At 40.9% G+C, this 25,222-nt stretch overlaps 1 long non-coding RNA gene across 1 annotated transcript in view; it reads left to right on the plus strand.

The window, feature by feature from the left end:
* The window catches only part of LOC140613523 (uncharacterized), a 74,630-nt gene that overhangs the window by 43,731 nt on the left and 5,677 nt on the right, over positions 1–25,222 (plus strand). Inside the window, exons 2-3 of the long non-coding RNA XR_012014518.1 lie at positions 20,184–20,291; positions 22,928–23,069. This is a non-coding gene — a long non-coding RNA (uncharacterized lncRNA). The remainder of the gene's footprint in view (positions 1–20,183; positions 20,292–22,927; positions 23,070–25,222) is intronic.

The raw sequence follows: 25,222 nt of genomic DNA on the forward strand, positions 1-25,222 counted from the left end.
AGCCACCCAGGCATCCCAGAAAAGAAGCACATTAAACCTCAACTAACTAAAGGAAAGGAAATAAAAAAGATTAGGGTGTTAATCAGTGATTTAAAAAACAGAAAAGAATTAGATAATTAATGAAACCAAAAGGATGTCCTTAGAGAAGATCAATAAAAATGATAAACTTCTAGGCTGATCAGAAAAAAAACTGAAAAGAAAGAAAAAAAAAAAAAAGAAAAAAAACTGAGAAGACACAGATTACCAATATGGAGAATGAAAGTGGTAACGTAACTACAGATCCTACAGTTAATAAAAAAAAAATAAAAAAGGATCATAACTCATTATGTCAGTACATTTGAGAATTTAGATGAAATCAACATATTTTTTGATAGATACAAACTACCAAAGCTCACTTAAGAAGCAATTAAAAACTTGAATATCCCTATATATTTTAAAGAAATTGAATTATACTTAAAATATTGTAAGAAGGAGCAGCCCGGGTGGCTCAGCCAGTTGGCGCCGCCTTCGGCCCAGGGCCTGACCCTGGAGACCCGGGATTGAGTCCCGCAACGGGCTCCCTGCATGGAGCCTGCTTCTCCTTCTGCCTGTGTCTCTGCCTCTCTCTCTCTCTGTGTCTCTCATAAATAAATAAAATCTTTAAAAAAAATATTCTAAGAAGAAAATTTCAGGGCCACATGGCTCTACTGGTACCAAACATTTAATGAACTAATATGAATTGTATATAAGCTCTTCCAGAAAGCTGAAGAGAAGGGAATAATCTCAACTCATTGTATAAGACCAGTATTACACACAAAATAAAATCAGATGAGGATACAAGTAAAGAAAACCACAGCCCAATACATCTCATGAAAATAGATGCAACAATTCTAAACTAAAATTTATAAATCCATTAATATATTAAAGGGATAACATGTTATGAATAGCAAGGTTTATCTTAGAAATGTAAGATTGGTTTAATTAAAAAAATTAGTGTAACTCACTAACGGACTGAAAAGGAAAAACCATGGATTATTAGAATTGATGGAGAGCAACATTTGGCAGAATTAAAAATCCATTCCTGATAAGACTTCCAACAAAGTAGATACTATAAGAGCTAAAAAGTGTCTATGAAAAACACACTGCCTACATCAAACTTAATGATGACAGACTGAATGCGTGGCCCCTAAAATAAGGACAAGGGAATGATATCCATTTTTACCATTGCTATTCAACATTGTACTGGAAGTTCTAGATCTTGCAAATGAGTAGCAAAAATGACCTGTAGAGAATAAAGCATCATGTTGTGAGTGGCGGCTACAACTACAGTTGGAGTGAAACTTGGGGATATGTGTGCTTTCCCTGCAGTTTCTCAAAGGAACACAGGTTTGGGAAGAGGACCCTCTAACCAATGGGACTTCATGTGGTCAAATGGGATGAGGGTTCAGACTGTTGTTAAGAATATAAAGCTGAAGAAGAACTTGAAGACATCTAGGTAATGTTTGTATATATCAACTTACTGCTTTTACTGGAGGACAAATACTTCATGAACAAGGAGCTTGTGTTTGTCTTTATTTCCTTCACCAAGCTGTCCTGAATACACCAGATGCTCATACCTATTTGCTGGGTGAATGAATGAATGAAGGAAGGCATGAATATATAAATAGGAACATGGACTCCTCACAGAAATGTCATTAAAGTTCCTTCAAGTGCTCTTATTGTAGAACATTTTATAATTGGGATGATTTCCATATCTCTCTATTGAGTACAGTACAAAATATTTTTGTTACCTTGGCACTGAGAATTATTAGCACAATATTTATGGCCAACAACATCTCTGATATCTGATTGGCTTCGGAAGGCTAATTTCGAAAGACTAGTTTCAAAATCTTCCCAGTGTATTCAAGAAGAGCAGAGCAAGAGAAATAATTTTCCTTAATTAGGGAGACTTTCACTAGAAAGAATGATCTACCAAGGCATGACATTGCCAGTCTTGAGCATATACTTCCAGTTCCTAGAATAGTGCCTAGAATAAGTAAATACTCAATAAATATTTTTGGATAAATGCACAAGTGGTTGTCCCCTAAGTTAATAGGACGAGGATTTGTTGACCTATAGTCATTCATTCAAAATTTGTCTTCTCATTGCCCCACATGTTACTCATAGGATAAATCTTCCTGTTGCAAGGAAGGCTTTGAAGCTCTGACTTCCCATCTAGAGGTAGGCTGTTGGAAGTGAGGAACAGACATTTTGTTGAAATATAATTGGGAGGTTGTAAGACTATTAAAAATTATTCCAAAAGCAATATACATTTATTACAAGCATTTAGACATAATAAAATTACATAAAGTAAAAGGATAAAGAAAACGTGTGGAGTCTTAAGATTTTTGGGGAATTACTGCAAAAGTAATACTCACTGTAAACATTTATATGCCATAGAAATACATAAAGTAAAAGGTGAAAGCTTCCCTTCTCCCTTTTTTAAGTCGGCTATCTTGAGAAATCACTGTTGCTGGTTTGGAGTATATATCTCAGATTTTCCTCCAGACCTATCATGACTATAATAATAATTTTAAAAATGAGTCATGCAACTTTTAAATAATCTTAATATATCTTGGTTATGGTTCCACATCAGTGCATGTATATCAAATGCATTATTTTAATGGCTGGTTATTAATTCATTGTATAAATAGTCTGTAATTTATTTAAATTATCCCTATTGATTGACATTTGGATAGTTTCTTACTTTTTGCTATTATTAACTGAACTCTAATGAAACATAATTTTTAAAAAATAGTCTTATGTGTATTTCTATAAGATGAATTTTAGAAGTGGAATTGCTGATTCAATTAGAAACCAAGTTAGGGTTAGGTCTTTAAGCAAAGGGCAGACAGTCCCCAAGTTCTTACTCTGTTGGAGAAGGTCTTGTTCTTTCATGTGGCTGCTAGAACTGTTCATAGGATTCACTATCCTTAGGAGATGGTAAAAGGAAAAGCTACCTTTGGGAAGAATTGCAATAAGTACTAAAGAAAGGCAGAGTTCAGTCAGGTCAGGTGAGAGCTCATCTGTTACAAAAAGAGCGTGTTTATTTTTCAGGAAAAATAGGTGCAGTTTGCTGGAAAGAGCCTGGGCCAGAGGGCTGAATTGTGGGAGGTTTCTGCTATCCACAGCCTGACAGCATACATACTTTTGAAAAACATTAGAGTCACACAGCTTTCCTGCATGTATAGGTCTGAAAGGCATGAATGTAGGAGACCAAAGAAGGAAATTAGTCAAATTTTTGAGTACAAGCTGGTCATAAAGGTATAGACCCAACTTAGCAGTATCAAAAATAATAATAGTGAGATCTGACCATGAGCTATGACCATGAGCCCTATCCTAAATACTCTTTTCATAAATGGTCATATTTCATTCTCAGCCCATTTTATAGATTTTGGACCAGAGGAACAGAAGTTAGGTAATTGATCCATGGTCACACAGCCAGGAATGGGCAATGTGAGATTCAAGCCCAGGCTTGGCGCAGAAGGCACCTAGTAAGTGTACTTTGAATAAGATGATAAGACTAGCAGATCAAGATAGGACAGGGGCTTTGACAGTGTGAGAGGTTTGGATCTTATTACAGCAACCTGGGAGGATCAAGAAGTCCAAGATCTTCACCAACATTCATAGAATTAGAGCAGGTATCCATATTGTGCTTGTCCAGATACTTAAGTGCCAAAAGACTCCACATAAACTCTTATCGTCTATTGGAAACCAGAAACAGGGTCCAGTGAAGAGATTGGGCTCATTTTTCCACCAGCAGAAAGGAAGAGAGGGTTTGCTCTTTAACTTACCTTCTTTCTGCTACTCTGCCCATTTGGTTCCCAGAGGGCATGCACTCTAAAGGGTTCATGACTCCACTGCCACTCTCTCTGGGGATTACTGAAGAATCCTCTGTATGTCACCATAGGAAGATCTTACTGTCTTTTGAAATATTTCAACCCCCACATTTCATTTCTTAAAAGTCTGTATCACATTATTCTAAGATAGGTTACTGAATGCATGCAATTCCCAAAGAGGAGACAGTTGCAGCAGGATCGAGCTCTACTTTCAGGCTACAATGAAATGTAAGTCCCCTAATTTTATTTCTGTCTTGGAGATAACTGTGGATGGGATTAGAAGAGTCACTAATTTTCAATGCCACTGAGGGCAAACTATAAAGTGTACGATCATAGCAATCATTGCCCTATAACTGCTTTGCTAATATAAAAGAAGAATGTTTAACAGAGTTCTTTTACTTTTAATTTGATGATTTACTCATTCATTTCACAAGGGTTTATTGGATGAGGGCCAGGCTCTTTGCTAAGCGTTGCAAATACAGAAATGAGACTCAGTGCCCTAAATTTCACACAAAAGGTTTGGCTAAGCTGTGTGTGAACTCAACTAGCAAGGTTATTTGGCAATCTGCAGGATTAAGTTATGTTTTTATTTTTCAGCTTCTCTGTTCTATAGTTGCAAGGAGTAAGATTTCTTTTTGCATAGTCATAGGAAGTCCCTAGTTTCAGTCATTGAAGAATTTCATCATCTTCAAATTTCTCATGTCTTTCAAACTATTTTATAATGGCGGCAATTCAGTTTCCCCAAAGCCATGGCTTCAGTAGATACTTGATGCCTAGTGACCACATTTAGTAATTTGGTTACTATCAGTGATTCCTCTCCTTGTGTGCCATAGGCTGTCAGTTATCCATCTCTGATTGATTTCTTCAACAAGACAGATAACTAGTCTCAGATTTTATATTTTATTGGTTGCAACCCACTCCTGGATCCATTTTTTTTTTTCATTAAATTCCTTGGTTGCAAAAACCAGAATCAATCCCAGGTTAATTTGAAAAGAGAAAAGTTATATTAGTTGGATATTTGGTAGCTTCTAGAGTTCATGAGAAGTCCAGAGAACTGGATTTAGGAAATCAATAGGAATGGTGGCTGGGCAGCTTAGAGAAGCAGAATCTGTTTATAATGCAAACACAGGCATGACTATCCTTTCTGGGTCCTGGCTGCCGCGGCCACTGCAGTCCTAAACCTTCCCTGCTTCTTTGTATCATTCAGACTCAATTTGAGGTAGGAGCAGCTAACCAGCCAAACCTAGGTCTAGTACCAAGCCCCAGCTTCCACAGGGCCAAGAGGACAAGCAAATGGATATTCACCAAGACTCACACAATGGCAGTTTCTTTAAGACAGAAGGAGTTCAAATATAGCTTCCAAATTACAAGATTTTCTTTATAGATAGACAGAAAGTAATATGGCCCATATGAATATCAGAAAGCAGGTTGGATGAGGGATTATAATGATTGTATATTATATGGGGCCTGATGGGAAGTGTCCTTGAACCTGAGATGATGGAGCTTGATAATTTACTGGGTGTGAAGAGGGAGAGACAGAAGGGGAGAGTGGAACCTAGGACCACTGTCAGGTTTCCAGCCAGGATAACTGGGTGATTGGGTATGCTGTTGATCTTACAAAAATACCAAGAAGTGGGGTTAAATTCTAGGTCTCTAATTCTAAGCCAGGCAGTAATACGTCGTCTTCTTTAGTTCAACTCCTAGCTGACCATTTTCCAGTTGTAAGATTTTGGATGTGTGACTTAACTACTCTATGTTTCAGTTTCCTCATTTTAAATGAGGTTAGTAATAATATCTGACTCAAAGAGCGGTTGCCAGGTTGAATGAGCATCTACATTAAAGAATTTAAAATAGTGCCTGACACTATTAAGTTCTCAATAAATGTTGGTCACTATTGTCAGCTATTATCAATTCAGTACTAGCTCCAATTAATCCAAAGAGTTTTTTTTGGGGGGGGAGGGGTTCTTTATATCCCTATGACAAAGTTGACCTGAAAAACAACAATAGCAACAACAACAACCAATAGAGTGGTCTTGAGCAGTTAGGGTCTACCGGTCATACTATCCACCATGGAGAAATGTAGATCAGCCTGAGTATAGCCACTTACAGCCATTCAGGCAGGACAACAGCCACTTAAAGATAGTGCTCCACAACATGTTGACCAGAAATCCATAAAATAATTTTTGCAGATCTAAGGCCATGCCTTCTGCATATTTGGATTTCATTTTGTGAAACTACTAAATCACAAGTTACTTATACCAGGGGAATGACACAGCATTATGAAACCTCCACTCTAACATGAGCAAGTCAAACAGGTTTTTTACATAATAAAAGCTCTGGCATTTCACCAAGGGATTGGCTCCTTGCCAGCTCCTCCATCCTCTAGAAAAAGGTACCAAGATATTTGCACAGCTGGGTTGGATCCAAGCTTAGGGCATATGACATAGGGTAATGAGTAGATCAAGGCCGTGAGAAGCCAGTTCTACTCTAGCTCAGAGTGACTCTGGAATATGTGAGGTTGAATGCAAGTGGGAGGCAAATGCTTGGAGACCCTGGTATTTCCAACTCCATTTCAGCCTGATTGGGGGAGTTCTGGATCTAGACTGATCTGAATCCAATGGAACCTTCAAAATTCAATCTCTAGGAGTTATCTGAAGGGTCTTCAGTTCTATATCATGCCATTAAAGTTGGAACTATCCTGAGCCTTTCCTGGGGCTTAACAACCAGAAGCTGCATGAAGCACTTTTACCCACATTGAACAGTTTGCATAACAGAGCAAGTCTAAATTTCCTACAGAATGAAGAACCCAGGGCCAAGAAAGATAAAGATCAGCTTTCAAGCTGGAAAACAAATATCCTTCTCTGCCAGGCTAATGCAAAACCAAACCAAAAATTTACCAATGTTTTTAGCACAAACATTCCATTCATTTTTTATTCTGGACAGTTGGGATATTCATAGAATACTTGTATTGTGACCACAAGATCTGACTGGAAAGAGTTAGTGAGTTCTATAAAAGACATGATCCCTCTACTTTTCTGACTTCCCTTACTCAGACAAAAATGGCTTTGAGACTGGGTGGATCCCCACTTCTGGCACATGATCTAAAATTTGGGGTGTTTTAATGTTAGGGAAATTAATTTACCAGGATAATGCTATTTTTGACATTACGTCGAAAAAGAGACAAAATGTAAGCCCTACATGAAGAGGACAAATACTCCATTTTATAGGCATTTGTTCCTGCAATTTTAGTGGAAAGAGTCTTGTTGAACAGGTAGGATATTTCTACCTTAGCAATGAGGATTGCTACTATTTATTATCAGGTATTGTCTTTGGCACTTTGCATGTATTATCCTGAATTGTCATAATAAACTTGCAAGGTATGTATTATTGCTCCATTATAGGGATGAAGAATTGGGTTAAGAGAAGTTACTGCTAACAAGGGGCAGACTTGCTACCACAAAGTACAAGCTTTTTTCCCACCGTACCCATGCTGTCTTTCCCTAAAGAAAGGAAACTTCCCTAGAGTGAGGGTATCTTTTGGTTAAGGTAATTCAGAACTGACTCATATTTGGCGAAATCATTTGTCAAATGATATTTTGGGGGTGGAATCATACTTCCTATAAGGGTCAAAGAGTTTTTGTTCAAGTGTAAGCAACCAGAGCAGATTAGCATGGAAATACCTACAATTTGTGAGCAGCTCTTGGGCAAGTGCTATTGAGAGCAATACCTGTCTACCCATATCTTGTCCTGAAGGCTGTGTTTGAGAGAAACTCTGTGAAAATCTGTTCCCCTTTGGGGTAGTTCCTACAAATACGTAATCTTTTTCATCTGTGCAAAAAGAGCCAACTCATCCACCAACCAGTCCCAACCCCTTTCAGCCCAAACCTATCAACAGTTACATCCCTAGAGGACAGAATCTGTACAGGCAAACCTAAGACATATTGCAGGTTTGGTTCCAGACCACTGCAACAAAGCAAATCTTGCAATAAAGCGAGTCACATGAAGTTTTTTTTTTTTTTTTGGTTTCCCACTGTATATAAAAGTTCTATTTACACTATGCTATAGTCTATTAAGTTTGCAAAGCATGATGTCTAAAAATCCAATGTACATACCTTAGTTTAGAAATATTTTATTGCTAAAAAATGCTGACCATTATCTGAGCTTCCAGTGAGTTGCAATCTTTTTTGCTGGTGGAGGCTCTTGCCTCAATGTTGATGGTTGCTGACTGATCAGGGTGGTTGGGTGGCTGTGGCCATTTCCTAAAATGAAACAACAATGAAGTTTGTCACATTGATTGATTCTTCCTTTCATGAATGATTTCTCTGTAGCATGTGAGGCTGTTTGATTTACCCAAAGAAGAGCTTCTTTCAAAATTTGAGTCAGTCCTCTCAAACCCTGGTGCTGTCTTATCCGCTAGGTTTATGTAATATTCTAAGTCCTTTGTTGTCATTTCCATAGTCTTCATAGCATCTTCTCCAGGAAGAGATTCCATCTCAAGAAACCACTTTCTTTGCTCATCCATCAGAAGCAACTCATCATTCGTTCAAGTTTTATCATGAGATTGCAGTAATTCAGTCACTTCTCTAGGTTCCACTTTTTTTAAAGATTTTATTTATTTATTCTGTGAGACACACACAGAGAGAGAGGCAGAGACATAGGTATAGGGAGAAGCAGGCTCCAGGCAGGGAGCCTGATCCGGAACTCCATCCTGGAACCCCAGTATCACGCCCTTGGACCAAAGGCAAGTGCCAAAACACTGAGCCACCCAGGTGTCCCTAGGCTCCACTTCTAATCCTAGTTCTCTGGCTGCTTCCACCCCATCTGCAGTTACTTCTTCCACTGAAGTCTTGGATCCCTCAAAGTCATCTGGGAGGGTTGGGATCAACTTCTTCCAAACTTCTGTTTTCGTTGATATTTTTGACTACTTCATGCAAATTATGAGTGTTCCTTTTTAGAAAAGAATTCCAGTATAATTAATGTGCAGTGTTATATTAGTTTCAGGTGTACGATATAGCAATTCAACAATTCTATACATTACTCAGTGCTTATCATGATAAGCGTACTCTTAATCTCCTTCACCTATTTCACCTATCCCCCTACCCATCTCTCCTCTAGTAATCACCAGGTTGTTCTCTATATTTAAGAGTCTGCTTGTCTCTTTTTAATTTTGTTCATTTGTTTTTTTTTTAAATTCCACATATGAATGAAATCCTACAGTATTTGTCTCTGACTTATTTCATTTAGCATTATACCCTTTAAGCCCATCCACGTTTTTGCAAATGGCAAGATTTCATTCTTCTTTTTTTTATAGCTGAGGAATATTCCATTGTATACATATGCCACCTGTACTTGGTCCACCTACAATTGTGAATCCTTTCCAGAAACTTTTTAATTGACCTTATCCAGATCCATCAAAGGAATCATTACCTATGCCAGCCGTAGCCTTATGAAAGTTATTTCTTAAACAAGAAGACTATAAAATCAAAATTACTCCTTGATCCATGGGCTACAGAGTGGATGTTGTGTTAGCAGTTATAAGAACAACATGAATCTCATTGTACATCTCCATCAGAGCTCTTGGGTGACCAGGATAATGTCAATGAACAGTAATGTTTTGAAAGAAATATTTTTTTCCCGAGCAGTAGGTCTCAACAGTGGGCTTCAAATATTCAGGAAACCATGTTGCAAACAGGTGTGCTGTCACCCAGGTTTTGTTGTTCTATTTATAGAGAATAGACAGAGTGATTTAGCATAAAGGCCCTCCTATTTCCAGAATGGTAAATGAACATTGGCTTCAAATTAAAGTCTCCAGCTGCATCAGCCCCTAACAAGAGAGTCAGCCTGTCCTTTGAGGCTTTGATGTCAGGTGTCAACTTCTTACTGAAAAGCTGTTGTTTGGTGTAGCTACCCTCATTAATGATCATGGCTAGATCTTCTGGAATAACCTACTGCTCTGTTATGGAGACGGTTTCTTCCCTTAAACCTCATGAATTGGCCTCCATTAGCTCCCACCTTTTTTTCTCAACCTTCATGGAATTGAAGGGGGTTCTGAATTAGACTTTGGCTTAAGGGAATGTTGTGGCTGGTTTGATCTTTTGTCCAGATCAGGGAAACTTTCTCTATATCAGCAATAAGACTGTTCTCTTTCTTATCATTCATATGTTCACTGGAGTCACACTCTTCATTTTCCTTCAAGAACTTTTTCTTTGCCATCACAGCTTGGCTAGCCATTTGACATAGAGGCCTAGCCCCCAGTTTATCTTGGCTTCCAACATGCCTTCCTCACTAAGGTTCGTCATTTCTAGCTTTTGGCTTAAAGTGAGAGATATGCGACTCTTCCTTTCACTGGAACACTCAGAGGCCATTGTAGGGTTCTTAATTGGCCTAATTTCAACATTGTTGGGTCTCAGGGAATAGGAAGGCCTGAGGAGAGGCAGAGATGGGGGCATATCTGGTCAGTGTAGCAGACAGGACACATATAGCACTTATCAGTAAAATTTACCATCTTATATGGGAGCAATCATGGTGTCTGTCCCTAAACAATTACAATAGTAACATCTATGAAGCATAGTAAAGCATAGCAGTAAAATGAGATGTTCCTGTACCTGATTTATCTTTGTATGTGTTATACAACATCACAAGCTTGTTGGTAGCTGAGGGTCCATAGACGTCTGTTGAGCCAACAGGTGGATGTGAAGCAAGATGCTACATGCTACAAATAATTCATACTTCTGTCCTCAAGACAGTGTTTTCTTAATGGAGTGATAAGAAATCATCAGAAAAAAAATGAGTTTGTATTTGAATTGAAGATCTAAGTTGCCTTCATGATAGAGATCACGAATGCAGGAGGGAGCAGGGTGGGCCAGAGTCCTCAAGGATACTTCACACAAAAGGAGAAAGCTGGAGAATGGGAAGGATTGGGGTAGGTAGGGGAAGTAAGGTGGATGAGGGGGGGTGTACATGAGGAGTGGGGGATGGGGAAAAGGGAAAGCAAGTGGAGGAAATAGCATCTCTGTCAGTATTTCTCCCGCTTCCTTCCTTATTACATCTCTTCCAGTTGGTCCTCTCCACAAGTTTTTGTTGTGTTCCCATTTCTATATATAGAAAGCCCCACTGGAGCCCCAGTGACATGGTGGGGTGTGGGGGCGGGGAAGCATGCTACAGTTTGAGTAGGACTGTCTTTTCCTGAGCCTCTGTCCTGGGCTGTGGCGTTCTCAGGTGCTTCTCAATCCTCCTCCTTAGGTGAGGCAGGATGGCTAGAAATGCTGGTGCTTAATATTTCCCTCCTCCTTGGCTGCTTAGGCTCCAATAAAACCCCAGTTGAGTAGATTCTGGACAACAGTTTTGTGCGAGGGCAGGTCTCATTAAGAAGAACAGAGTCTTCTGGCATTTTTCAAAATGGCTGCTTTCCCCTCCTCCTACTGGAAATTGGAAGCCAGAGGGGATTTTTCTTTCATCTTCCCTATGAGAACCTAGTAGTGCTCCTGGGGATAAAACTGACAAAAGTGTAGGTGCTCTTCCTAAAACTGTCTTTCCCTGGAGTTTCTATCTCTTCAATTTGTCCATACTGAGCTTCCAACAATGCATCCATTAGAGTTTAGGTTTTCTTACCTAGTCCTTCCCACAGAGCTTTCTGCTCTGGTGACCTGTGATTCTCTGTATCTGCTTGTCTGCCTCTCTCCAATGTTGGGGATTGCAGTTTGCCCTCTGATCTCAATTCTTTGAGGAATCGAAGAGGTGTTGTTGGTTTCTAACTTGTTCAGCTTTTTGTTGTAAGTACTGGAGTGACAACCTCCAAGCTCCTTACATGTAGGATCCAAGCACATGTTTCTAAAGCAGCATTTTCCTGCAGTATATTCTGCAAAACATGAATTTGATGGAGTTCTACAGAATTTTAGTGTTTAACAACAGAAGGCACCCATGACCAAACAGCTTTGCCTAATACTGGGTTTCTTACCACAGGATTTTTAAGTGCCTTTATTATACTAGTATGCATCTGATTCTATTATATTGTTTCCTAAGTTGACATGATCATGAAGTTCTTTAGGGAAAGAGTATTTTATAAGACTATATTCCTCAGAAGTTCAGAAATGTTGTCTCACAATCTTTCTGAATACCTTCCCCTTGCCTGTTGCCCCACCTTTGCAGGCACAGTTGACATAATTAGTCCTTTTTATGTTCATTCATCCCACAGGCAGTGTGTCAGCTCTAGTGGGTGAATATTAAATGTTTGGAACATGGTGCCTTTTAGAGTTAAGAGTTTGATATGGAAAGTGAGAAAGAAATACACAAAAATAATTCTAATTCAAGAAACTTTAAGGAAATGCTTCCCCAACATTTCTGTTTACAAAAGATAAACCAAATTAAATCTAGAGAGTTAAAACTGAAAACAACAACAAAAAATTATAATTAGCTGTTCACTTCCCACCTTTTATTGAGGTGCCAAGTTGGCTTCAAGAGTGAAAAAGGCTCTGGGCAGGTCAGGTTTCTGGGCAGGTCTTCAGAATATCATTCTACATAGAGCTGCCCATAACTTGCCACCTCTCATTCACTGATCTGTGCTCACTGCAACATCTTCTTATGATGTTTCTAGGGGTCCCTGTGGGCAAAATCCAACAGGCAGGAAACCAAGGGCTGAGTGACTTACTCCAGATGCTTATTCTCAGCAGGTGTTAGGGCTTTGCAAAAGAGTGAAGTGTAGGATCTATGGCACCATTCACCCATCATCCTCTTGCCCGACTTTGAGACACAACTTTTTCACACTAAAGGGCCATTCTCCAGAGTATCACTCTATCTTTGACTTACTGACAATACAAGAAAACAAAAGACAGCTGCTTTTGCACTGGGCACAAACATCAAGAAGGAACAAAAATTGGTAATGACTAACCAGTATATCAATTATTATAAAAAGAAATGATTGTGTATCCAGCAGGCAGTTTAGTGCAATCTAAGAGGACTGAGGAAATGCTGTCCCAGGTCTTTTTCCCCACCTGGCTCCCTCACCAGATGCAGCTATGCCTGAAATCAACCCTTAGGCAGGCTTTCTTTGGCTTAAGCAGTTCTTCTCTGGCAGTCATCTTTCTAAAAGGCACATACCTAAGGAGAGGAGGATATGACAAATTACAGCCTTTGCATGGCTGTTGTCAAATGACAACTTCTTAGGACAAAAGGAATCAAGGGAAAATAATTTCATTTCTTATTCCTCAGTTTCCTTGTCTGTAAAATGACAAAAGTTGAATTAAGAAAGATCTAAGTCATGCTTCCATTTTATGACTTATTACCACTCCCAAAATTGAGACAGTATAAGGGTGCTGGTAACTCAGGAGGAAAGGGGGAGAAAGCCTCACAGGCATGAAATCCAGTTCATAGGAGGTATTTATTTTTTTATAATGGGCAAGAATAGAGAATACTAGATTGTGTGTAAAAATAAAAGTATTGTTTTGTGAATATAAGATGTATATTTGCCCACTGGGGCTTTCTCCAGAGAAACAGACAAAAGAGGGAGAGGTAGAGAGTTACAGCCTGGAGGAAGAATTCCCTCTTCATGGGGTCGTTCAGTCTGTTTTCTCTGAAGTCCTTCAACTGACTGGATGAGCCCCCCTACATTATGGAGGATAATCTGCTTTACTTAAAGTGTACTGATTTAATGGTCAATCTCATCTAAAAAAGTACCTTAACAGCAACACCCAGTTTAATGTTTTTTTTTGTTTTTTTTTTTAATTTTCTGTTTGTTTATTCATGAGAGACACACAGAGAGAGGCAGAGACACAGGCAGAGGGAGAAGCAGGTTCCATGCAGGGAGCCCGATGTGGGACTTGATCCTGGGTCTCCAGGATCACACCCTGGGCCAACGGCAGGAGCCCAACTGCTAAGCCACCCAAGCATCCCCCCAGTTTGATGTTTGACCAACTATCTGGCTACTGTTGCCTAGCTAAACTGGCACAACAATTTAATTATCGTGTGTGTGTGTGTGTACTGGGTAGTGGAATAATGTATTTCTTATAGTGGTTTGTGGCCAAGAAGGTTGAAAACCCCTGTGAGTCCATAAAACCAATATAACACTGCTTCTAAGACAGTACTGTCCCTGGCATAAGAAAGGGAACTATATCCCCAAATGTAAAAGTGTGCTTCACAGCCTGCCTCTTGTCCCATTAAAGGAGACCTAGACACCATTTAAAGCCTCGTATTTGAACATCATCTCAGACGTCCCCACTGCTCATTTTGCTCTAAGCATAATGGAACTCCTGTTCCTTCCTTCATAGTCTCTTGTGTTCGCTTCAGCAGCACATATACTTCCTTCATAGTCTGCCATGTGTTCCCACCTCAGGGCCTTTGCATTTCCTCTTTCCTCTACCAGGAAGGCTCTTCCCCAGATCTTCACCAGAGCTGACTCCTCATCTCTCAGATTTCCACTTTACTATTGCTACCTATTCAGAGGCACCCTCCTTGGTCAGCCCATTTAAAGCAATCCCAGCCCATTCCCCCCAGAACCCCATACATTCCCCAGGAAACCTTTATTCTATTACACAATTTTATTTTCTCCATTGTTCTTTTCATTATCTAAAATATCTTAGTTGTTTCTTTATTTTTGGTCATTCCTTTTAATAATAAATTTATTTTTTATTGGCGTTCCATTTGCCAACATACAGAATAACACCCAGTGCTCATCCTGTCAAGTGCCCCCCCTCAGTGCCCGTTACCCATCACCCCCACCCCCCCACCCTCCTCCCCTTCCACCACCCCTAGCTCATTTCCCAGAGTTAGCAGTCTTTATGTTATGTCTCCCTTTCTGATATTTCCTACCCATTTCTTCTCCCTTCCCTTCTATATTCCCTTTCACTATTATTTATATTCCCCAAATGAATGAGACCATATAATGTTTGTCCTTCTCCGATTGACTTACTTCACTCAGCATAATACCCTCCAGTTCCATCCACATCGAAGCAAATGGTGGGTATTTGTCATTTCTAATGGCTGAGTAATATTCCATTGTATACATAAACCACATCTTCTTTATCCATTCATCTTTCGATGGACACCGAGGCTCCTTCCACAGTTTGGCTATTGTGGCCATTGCTGCTAGAAACATCGGGGTGAAAAAAAAAAAAAGAAACATCGGGGTGCAGGTGTCCCTGCGTTTCATTGCATCTGAATCTTTGGGGTAAATCCCCAACAGTGCAATTGCTGGGTCGTAGGGCAGGTCTATTTTTAACTCTTTGAGGAACCTCCACACAGTTTTCCAGGGTGGCTGCACCAGTTCACACTCCCACCAACAGTGTAAGAAGGTTCCCTTTTCTCCGCATCCTCTCCAACATTTGTTGTTTCCTGCCTTGTTAATTTTCCCCATTCTCACTGGTGTGAGGTGGGATCTCATTGTGGTTTTGACTTGTATTTCCTTGATGGCAAGTGATGCAGAGCATTTTCTCATGTGCGTGTTGGCCATATTTTTGGTCTTTCTCCAACACAAAGGTAAGTTCCATGTGTTTCCTGCTCACCTTTTATTTTCAGTACCTGGTATAGTGCACCATAAAAGGTTATAAAATGACTGAATGGTGTATAATTGTTCATACTAGTCTGAGATTTATTGTATTTCTGTGATATCAGTTGTAACTTCTTTCATTTCTGATATTATTTGAGTCCTCTATTTTTTTGTGTATTTTTTTATTGGAGTTCGATTTACCAACATACAGCAAATCACCCAGTGCTCATCCTGTCAAGTGCCCCCCTCAGTGCCCATCACCCAGTCATCCCATTCCCCCACCCACCTCCCCCTCCATTACCCCTTGTTCATTTCCCAGAGTTAGGAGTCTCTCATGTGTTGTCACCCTCTCTGATTTTTCCCACTCATTTTCTCTCCTTTCCCCTATAATCCCTTTCACTCTTTCTTATATTCCCCATAGGAGTGAAACCATATCATGATTCTCTTTCCCCGATTGACTTACTTCACTCAGCAGAATACCCTCTAGTTCCATCCATGTTGAAGCAAATGGTGGTTTTTCATAATTTCTGATGGCTGAGTGATATTCCATTGTATATATATATACCACATCTTCTCTATCCATTCATCTGTCAATGGACACTGAGGCACCGAGAAACACTTTCTATAGCTTGCATTAGGAGAAAAACAGATTGTTGTTTTGTCGCATCTATGGCCTCCTTGTGTGGGGTTTGATAGCAACTTCCAGGTAAAATCTGTGAGTTGCTGAGTTAATGTGGAAGCAGATAACTCCACAAGGGTGCCCTATACCGCATGGCTTTGTGACAAGTATGCAGGTCCTATCGGACCTGCTCTGTTTTGTAAATCTCTAGGTAAGATATGTTTAGTCAATCTCCTACCCAGGAGCCATTCTGAGCCATTCCTCGCTGTACATCTTTGATTTTTTAAGTGTAGCTAGTGATCATCTCCTTCACTGGGGGTTCAGGCAGTTCCTTAGCCCAAGTAAGTGAATTGTGATTAAGTCAATGAATCCAATTACATCCTATTTTTCAGTATCTGATTTAGGATTAGGCACGTGACACAGTTCTGGCCCATGAAGGCTAGAAATCTGCTGTGGAACTTTGGGGAAAGTTCTCCTATCTTTATAACAGGCATCCAAGTGAGGGGTATTTTCCATGCCATTTGGTTACTTTGTGAAGGTGTGATGCTTAGAGACATCATCTTTTCCACCATGAGGGGTGCCAGTACAAAGGAAAAGTCAATGAACTGGCCCAGAGTGGTGAGAGGAAAGAACCATGTCCTTCATTGTATTATGAGCTGCTGAGTTAACCTAGTTTGGAATTACCTTAACTCTGGACTTCTTATGTGAAAGAATATATTTTTATTTATTTAAGCCGCTTTTAGTTGAGTTTTTTCTGTTGCAATTCAGAGCATTATGATACAGAAATTAAGAAGAACTAACAAATGGCTATTTGTGTATACTAAAGGGGAAAGCATCCTTGGCACTGGGTAGGTAAAGATATTGCATGCTTTTGGATAGGCAAGGCTATACGAACATGTACCGGGTTGTGAGTTGTCTTTGGGGTGATCCATGTTAGAGCAGCAAAGGAAGCCACTTTAGGAGCACCTGAATTAATCTCAGTTTTGAAGAGCTCAAAATAAGGGAGTCAAGAGCAAAAAGCCACTGTTATGGTGTGTTCCTGTAAGGCTTCATTAGTTCACAAGGAAAATGCCAAGTATCCAAAAGGTCTGAAAGTCTGGAATAAAGGTGTCATAGCATCTGTGAAGAAGATACATGTATGTGTGTGTGTAGGCAATCATGAAAAAATGTAGGGAAAGGAGAATTTTAATTACTGTAGCACCTGGTGATATAACCCAGAGTGAGTACACATTTACTGTATAGTTCATGTATGGGATAATAAAAGAAATTCTTTGCAAAACAGCTCTGGATGGCAGAGAAAGCTGTCCAGCTCCAGCTCGATGTCCATAATGGGTTATCCCAAGCTACAGGCCTCTTGGAAATACACCAACAACCTGGTTTGTGTCAGGACATCAATTCCGTTGAGAACAACCAGAATGATGAAAACACTCTTGATACTTGAAACTGCTCATATTTTAATTCACTTGTTACAGGATAAATGTGTGGCCTCTGTGCTCTGAAACAAATTCTGATGTATTTCTTGGAATGAAGGAAACAAATTTTCTAATTTCACAGATACTAGCAAATCCTCAATAACCAGCAAAGAAAGACTAAAATAGAAGACCGGCCACTTTCTCATAGCCTCCAAAGGGAATTTGGGCAAAATGAAGGCTTTAAAAAAATTATTTTTCTTAGAAGTCCCTGAAAAAGGGAAAAGTAGCCCCTGACATTCTGGAGCTGGCCTGGCACTCACAACTGAGCCCTGCCGTTCTCTTGTTAAACACAAATAATTTCACAGAACATCAACATGGGACAAGGCCACTGTGTAATCATGGCAGATCGAGACAGAAACAAGTCTACTTTGTAATCACATGTGAACATAGACACAACTTGAGCACTGTTTAAGTCACAATACACCAAGCATTCCACTTTCCTGGATAATGGGAGTGACCACCCCTTTCCCAATTACAACTTCAGCCTTGCTCTATTCTACTCTCCCTCTAGACTAAAGGCTTGTAAGGATATTGTAGGTTTCCTAGGGCTTCCAGAGCAGATTATGACAAGCCTGGTGTCTCAGAACAACAGACACTTATTTTCTCACAGTTCTGGAGACTGAAAGTTATGAAATCAAGGTGAAAGGAGGATTGGTTTCTTCTGGAGGGTCTGAGAGAGAATCTGCTCCAGGTCTCAGGAGGTCTGAGAGAGAACCTCCTCACTTCTGGTGGCTGCTGGTAATTCTTGGTGTTCTTTAGCTTATAGATATGTCAATTCAACGTGTGCCTCCTTCTTCACATTGCCTTCTCCCCTGTATCTCCACTCTTTGTTTCGGTGTCTTCTTTTCTTATAAGGATTCTTGTCATTGCATTTAGAGCCCATCCAGTTAATCTGGGATGACCCTGTTTCTGAAGCTTTTGTTTAATTATATTTGCTAGGACCCTTTTTCCAAATAAGGTCACATTCACAGGTACTGGGGATTGAGAATTGGGCATATATTTTGGGGGACCATAATTCAATCCACTACAAATCCCTAACTGTAGAATTACCCCAGCTTTCTGACAGCACCCAATTCAGAGCAAAGCCTCACTTCCTTAAACCTTCTCCAAAATATCTAACACAAAAATCAAATATTAGAATAAGTCTTTTTAAAATTTAAATTCAATTAGCCAACATATAATACATAATTAGTTTCAGATGTATTGTTCGGTAACTCATCAGTTGTGTATAACATCCAGTGCTCACCACATCACATGCCCTCTTTAATGCCCATCACCCAGTTACTCCATCCCCCCACCTCCCTTCCAGAAAACCTCAGTTTGTTTCCCAGAGTTAACAATGTGGTCTATATATACAATGGAATATTGCTCAATCATCAGAAAGGATGAATACTTACCATTTATATCCACATGGATAGAACTAGAGGGTATTATGCTTAGTGAAATAAATCAACCAGACAAAGACAATTATCATGTTTTCACGTATAAGTGGAATATAAGAAACAATGCAGAGGATCATGGGAAGGGAGGGAAAACTGAATGGGAAGAAACCCATCTTCTCTATCCATTTATCTGTTGAAGGATATCATGGCTCCTTCCACAGTTTGGCTATTGAGGACATTGCTGCTATGGACACTGGGGTGCAGGTGCCCCTTCATCTCACTACATCTGTATCTTTGGAGTAAATACCCAGTAGTGCAATTGCTGGGTCATATGGTAGCCCTATTTTTAACCTTTTGAGGAACCTCCAAACTGTTTTTCAGAGTGACTGTACCAGCTTGCATTCCCACCAACAGTGCAAGAGGGTTCCCCTTTCTCCACAGCTTTGATAACATTCTAACACTCTCTTACTGAGGCAGCCTACAATTCACTGTGATGTGTTCCACTTTGCTGCAATGAGTAATGAACCCAACTTTTTCAACTGTAGGGATATTCCTGTGGGGGTCTCTGGCTGGAGGGCATTGGTACTCCCAATACTTAACATGTCTCGAGTATCCTAGTGTGTTAGGCACCATGTCAACGCTTAGGTGCAAGAAAGCATTGGATCTTTGTAGCAACACTATGAGTAGGTATTACCAATCCTCATTTTATAGCTGAGAAAATTGAAGCTTAGAAACCTTAATACCTTATTAGTCAGGGTCCTCCAGAGAAACAGAACCAAAAGGAGTTAGAGAGGAAGGAAGTGAGGGAAACAAGATTATTTATTATAAAGAATTTGCTATGTGATCATAGAGGTTGAGAAGTCCCAAGACCTGTAGCTGGCAAGCTAGAGACCCCAGGACAGCCAACAGCTTTGTTTCAGTCTGAGTCTTAAGGCCTGAGAACGAAGAGAGCCAGTGGAGTGATTATAGTCCTAAGACGGGCAGGCTTGAGGCCCAGTAAGAGCCAATGTTTCAAATGGGTCCAAAAGCAGCAAAAAAAAGCTGATATTCCAGTTCTAAGGTAGTCAGGTATGAAGAAGCCTCTCTTCTTCAGAGGAGAGTCAGCCATTTTGTTCTGTTCAGCCCTTCACCTGATTAGAAGGGGCCCACCCACGTTAGAGAGGAATATCTGCTTTACTCCTTTTGGTTTTATTGTTAATATTTTCCAAAAACACTTCCACAGAAACACTCTGAATAGTCTTTTACCAAATATCTGGGCACTCTGTGGTCCAGTCAAGTTGACATACAAAAATCAATCCTCGTAGCAACTGGTGGAGTCAGAATTCAGAGTCCATAGTCTGCCATAATGCTCATCAACAATCTCCCTTTTTACAGGTGGGCTTCATCCAGATACAATCTTCAGTAGATTCTAGGCTAACTCTCTCTGATCTTGGACTCTGCACCGCACAACTTGGAGCTGCATTATGTACTGTTTTATTGTGTGTGAGTTTCTCTCCCTTCTCTCAATAGGTTAATCCCATTGGGAACAAGGACTGTGTTTTAGGCTTTAATAACAGCTAGCATTATTAAATACTTCAAGAACTTTACATGTATCTACCCATTTAATATTCACAACATCACAAGGCAGCTACCTTTATTCTCCCCATTTTACAGATGAGAAGACTAGACCCTGGATACTGATCCACCTACATAGGGCTACAGGATAACCCAGGAAATTTGGTCCCAGACCCTGTGTTCTTAAATCCTCTCTACCATGCTTCCTGTGTCTCCCCCAGTTGGCCCCCACTCTCAGGATCCATCTCAGTGGGTGGCACACACATAGGCACCTAGGGACTCTCTTTAGGAGTTGGTTTCAGGGAACAAGAGCTCTTTGAGGGTGCTGAATGGCTTTGAAGTTGGCTGACCATGTGTGTGGGGTGGAATCCACTCTGCAGGGTACACCTGGCTTGAAGTTGGGCCAGTGTTGCTCTCTGGGGTTCCCCTGCTCCTCTGCTGGCCTCAGCTCAAGAACATACTTCCTGGGGGGACACCTGGGTGACTCAGCAGTTGAGCGTCTGCCTTTGGCCCAGAGCGTGGTCCTGGAGTCCCAGGATCAAGTTCCACATCAGGCTCCCTGCATGGAGCCTGCTTCTCCCTCTGCCCATGTCTCTGCCTCTCTCTCTGTCTCTGTGTCTCTCATGAATAGATAAATACAATCTTAAAAAAAAGAACATGCTTCCTGGGAAGCCATGGTTAGCATGCCCTGAAACACGTCCTCTAGAGAGGCTCTCAGGCTAGTCTCACCTGCCTGCATCCTGGTGCCAAAACTAGGTCTTGAAAAATTCAATGTCACCCTGCCAGGCATCAGCTGGCTCCTGCTGTAGGAAATTCTGTCCAACCAGGAGCAGTATGAACAGGCTTTTTGCAGAGGAGGATGTACAGGTGCATCCTGAGGCTGGCGCAGTGCCTGGGTGCTGGTCACCAGGGGTGGATATACTTAATCCTCTCTCAGGTTGCTGGAACAAATGCTAGCCCAGCACTCCAGGGGGTCAGAGCATAGGATCCATCCCCCAACTCCCCACAAAAGCACAGCACATCCACATTACCTAAACAAGCAGGTGACACTTTCCAACTCCCCTAAAGCTGAATAATTCCTTAAGTATTCCAGGAAGACTTAAATTACCTGAATAGAGTAAAAATCAGAATGAGTGTGTAGTTTTCAAAGGAAAGTACCTCTTCCTGGTGCCTCTAAAGTACCTGCATGTCCTGCCCTAGCTCTTTCATCAATGAGTCATTATCTTCTCTTTCAAAGGCTAGACCATGAACTCTTTAAGAGAAGAACCATATTTTATGGATCTTTGTGTTCCCAGCACCAAATACAGGGCCTGCAACATAAGGGTCTCTTAGGAACATCTTTCTGAATGGTAAGATTTGTAGGATTTCCCCCCGATTACAAGAAGGCAGGAGGTTGTGGTTAGGTCTCAGATCAGGATAAAAAAGCTATGTAACCTTAGCAACCTAAGTTTACTTTTGGATCTCAGTTTATTTATCTGAATGAACGATAAGATTAAATCTGAGAAACTCTTAAGGTCCCTTCTAGTTTAATCCTAAGACTCTGCATGTGAAATGCTTGGCATAGAGAGGGTGTTATAGGAATGTGGTTCCTGCTGTACATGAATTTGTAGCTCAAGAGTGATAACATTGGCACAGACACACTGACCTGCCCCTCCTCCTCCTGCTCTGAAGCTAGCATTTACAGGAAATGATAGGAAAAAGGGTGGATTTGATTTGGGGGTGACAGCTTTCCAGAGCCCTTGAGGAGATGGGACTGCAGTGGGGACCCTGCTTCATGGTCATGGCACCTGCTGCCAGAATGCCCACATTAGAGACCTTCCCTAAAGCTCCCCATGCCTCTCACATTGGTACTCTCTGTAACCCTGCTGTCAGAATCTGATGCAGGCTCTCCACCTTAGGCCATATGCTTGGGAAAAACATCCTTCTTGCAGAGACTCCTGAGGGAAAGGAAGGACATAGCTCTTTGATCTTGATCCCTAACAAAGAATTTGTCTTGGAGATCTTTGAAATCTTGGGGGAAAAAAAAGACCTGTACCTTCAAAGCTTTCCTTATTTGATATATTTTAAAACAGAAGTATAAACAGAACTCTGAGGCAAAAAATTCCTTTGTTCTGGGAGACATTACAGTGGATATTTGGTTATGAAAAGGGAAAGCAAGTATTCTAGAATGTTGAAACTTAGACCCAGCCCTTTCAAGGGGCTCTTGTGTCATAACATAAGTTGTTTTCATCATGAGTAGAATTGCACTCTGCAAATTGTTTTCTATAAGGAATTGTTTCATTTTTAAAGACTTAGTCTTCAGAGTCTCTGAAAGCTGTTCCCTGCTCTTGGAAAATACATGGTCGTTCTTGTGGGAATGAAGGCTGCAATCTTGGGTGCGGATGCAGGTGGGGGCATTGGAAACTTACCCTCACTCAGGCAGATGGAGGGATCACCAACAGCACCAGACTGGGCAGCTCAAGGCCCATCTGGCTCATGTGTTTGAAGCCTAACACTTTGCAATATTCTAGACTAATTAATCCCGATGTTGGAAAAAGACTAATGTTTAATTTATTGCCTTCCAGTTCATTGTCCAGTTAGGGACCCTGAGGCAAGACCAACCCTTCTTGAGTGGTAAGGACATTTCGACTGTTAATCATGCTGAGACATGACAGAAGGGGACAGAACATGAGAGAGTCTTGGTAACACTGAAGCAGGGACTACCGGGTAAGGGCCCCAGGGAAAGAAGAACCATCTCTCTGATGGAAGGAAATGCACAGAGTCTAGAGCTGGTAAAGCAGGCCATGATGGGTGGTGGCCAGCAGAGCTTGTCCGGGGAGAGGTTTGACCTGTGAACTTTATGAGTCCTCAATTCTAGTACCAGTTTGAACTCTCTCGGAGCTGTCATTCTTGTCTATTATCGCCAAATGCATATTAATGCCTTGTTACTCACTAAAGCTTGGGATTAGCTGTTGGGAATTGAAGGCCTGACTGATCACAACACTAGCTCACCTGACGGGTCTAGGAGGACTGGCAGCAAAGTGAGTGGGGTCCATGGAGGAACAGAAGCTAGAGACAGGGTGGGACTGAATGTTGGAGGCACAACTATGGTTTCAGATTAATGAGGCAGCTGCTGTGAGATACCCCCTCCTCAAATATACTGGAAGAAAAGGGTCTTCAAAGAGGGAGACCGGGACCTACTATTTATGCTGGTGGCACTTAGCACTTAGCAAAGTGCTGAGCACTTTGCAAAAAATTGAGTTCTACTTAGTAAGGTTCTCCTTTGCCTAGAATAACAAAGGGCAAAGGCTTTGCCCTTTATTCTGAGGCAGTGATCAGCACACAGACGGCAAGATGGGACAGCAATAATGATAAGAATGAGTGTGTGGAGAGAAGGTTTTGTTTTGGAAGCAGCAAATTGTTACAGAGAGACCATCAGAGACTGGTGCTTTGTCCTAATTTTGCCACAAATGAGGTGCAGTCACTTTTCTTTCTCTAGACCCCAATTTCCCCACAGCGAGTGATTTGTTTACTTAGGATGCTTCCGGTGTCTCCTGCTGTGTTCCCTCTCTAAGCAAATTAGCCACCATCATGCAGCAGTTGGAGATCCCTCCTTTGTAGTCTTTTTCCTTTTTAGAGACTTTCAGGGACTCTATCTGGAGCAGCTCTGATTACAGGACCTACTGGTCACAGTAGGAAGTACCTCCATGGAGCTGTGCTCCTCGGTCTGGTTACTCAAATCCAGATATGACGGTTTAGGGAAAAAGTTGTTGTAAGGGCTTCATCAGAATGATATACCTCAACAGTGCTAGCAGTGGTAAGGGTGGACTTTGTCACTTCAGATGCCTGTTTCAATTCTGGAAGAAAGTCATTAGTGTCCTAGAACCTGAGTTAAATACTACAGACATATGAGTAATTACAGAATTCCTCCTCTGTGAACTCTAGGCTCTCTTCTGCTTGTATCCTCAGTGACAGCATTATCCTGGCACACGTGGGAACTTAACATATGTGTATTGGATAAATGAGTTAATAAAATCTACAACAGTTATGAGAATCATGTTTCCCAAGCCAACCATTAGGTCATATTGTCTGCAAAGATTTTTATGCTGCTTCCAGATGTGGGAAGGAGTTTGAGCGATGTCATTAGATGCTGAAACTGGAATTTGGAGACCATTTTGGAAATTTCTGGGGACTGGCAAATCATTAGCTCCTAAAAAACCAGGCATATAATTACCATATAGTATTTCAATGTTCTCCTTGCCTGTAAGCAGCTTATTATCATCCTCAAAGCAGGATTCTAGGTAAAAGCCTGAAACAAGTGGGGGTTATCCTCATTCAGCCTTTTCAGTTCTCCTTCTGAATTCTTCCCAAGAGGCTGGTGACCTTACTCCCTTCCAGGCCATCTAGGACTCCTCTGCTGGCCACTTTACTTTCCTAACATTGACATCCTTCCTTGTTTTCCCTCAACTGATCTGAAGAGCATTCACCATGTTCTTATTCTGCTTATGGTTCTCTTTAAATTTCTATGGTCTTTGGATGAGGAGGATAGAGAAGCCCTTGTGCCTCATCAAACCAATGTGAAGCCCTATCGATATCCTCTGGAGACCTTAGGACGGCTACATGCTTCGATCCACCCAGGAATTGAAACATGTGCATAAATAACCTAGCATAAATCCCAAGCTTACTTTGTCACTTCATTATTCTTTATTTTGTGGGATGTATGCATTTTTTTTTCCCCAGAGAAGCCCAGAGAATCTGTTGAAGACAAATATTTGCTTCCTGAATCTAGTAATAAGGGGAGCTTGGGAGAATATTCCAGGTGTGAGTGTAGAGTGGCAAACGTTTGGGCACTGGTGAATAGAACCTGCAGGTTTTGGGGT

Source organism: Canis lupus, chromosome 21, assembly GCF_048164855.1.
Source record: "Canis lupus baileyi chromosome 21, mCanLup2.hap1, whole genome shotgun sequence".
Classification (NCBI taxonomy): domain Eukaryota; kingdom Metazoa; phylum Chordata; class Mammalia; order Carnivora; family Canidae; genus Canis; species Canis lupus.